Genomic DNA, 1,283 nt, shown 5'->3' on the forward strand with positions numbered 1-1,283 from the left:
ATACAAGAAAAATTTTGTTTAGGGGAAATGAGTTTTTTAAATTGCAAAAAAAAAAAAATTAAAACCATTTTAAATCAAAGATCGCTTTACTCACACACTCGCGCAGAGAGAAAATATATAATAAGAAAAGAGAACAAGATACTTATAATACAAAAATGGGAACTTTGTGTACGTAATAATGATTTACATTTTAGGGAAAATTTTTAAAAAAATACGTCATGTTTGGTATTCTCGTTTGCGTTATTTGGATTTTTATTTTAAAACCAATTGTAAAAGGGAAATGAATCATATGTTTTAGATGATCCCAGTCTATTAGATACTGCTCCTCATTTCCGACAAAAATTATCGGGTAAACCTCACCTAATTCACAGTGGGAAATGCAGTGACCTCGAAGCCAGGTTCCCTGGGTGGGACCTTTTCAGTTAAACCCACATCCTTAAATCTGAGATCGAAACGTGCAGGAGTCTCATGAATCGCCCCCTAAACCCCTTTTTGTCCCTCACTTCCCCAGAGCACCCTGATCTTCGGAGACCCTTGGGGGACAGAGATCCTTTTTATTTCCCCAGGGTGTCCGAAACGCATTTGTGGGAGCGTGAGGGAAAATTCGTGGAGCTGCTTTTTCTGGGGTTCCCCCTTGGCTCCTGTGGGTTCCCAAGTGGACGAAGAGCTGTCGGGCCTTTTGGGGTGGACCCCCATCCCGAAACTGGGAGGAGGCCCGTCCTCTGGTAAAGGGAAAAGTGTTCCCCGGTCCCGTGGGGCTTGGAGCGACCGGGCGATTGGGGGGAAAAGAGGGAGTGTTTATGGTCCCTAAATCTAGTTCTTGGTCCCGTCGGTCAGGAGGAGGGCCATCGGACCTTGAGGATTCGGGACAGGTTTTTTAAAACCCTGGGATGGCGTCATCTCCGTTTGGAACTCGGCGCTGGACCGTTTTGCCTCCCGTACGACGACGAACCTCGTGTGGCCCTCGGTGGAAGAGGAGACCGACCAGCCCGGGGGACCGCGTTTGGGCCCCAAATCGGTCCCCCGGGGCAGCTCCTCAGGGATGGAACGAAAGCGGGGCCCCCAAGAGGTACGGAAGCAAAACCCTGAACAGCGTGGGGTATGAGGTGGCCTCCTTTTTTTCGAATATATTTTATGGAAAGTTTTCTGTAGTTTTCTACCCATTGTTTTCCCTTTTTGGGAGAGGTAAATTCGTATCAAAAGACTACTGATGCTTTGACGGTGAAATTTTAGCTTATATATTGCATATATAAACAAACGTAAAAATTTCTATGCCAAAAAGA

Source organism: Penaeus monodon, chromosome 28, assembly GCF_015228065.2.
Source record: "Penaeus monodon isolate SGIC_2016 chromosome 28, NSTDA_Pmon_1, whole genome shotgun sequence".
NCBI lineage: Eukaryota > Metazoa > Arthropoda > Malacostraca > Decapoda > Penaeidae > Penaeus > Penaeus monodon.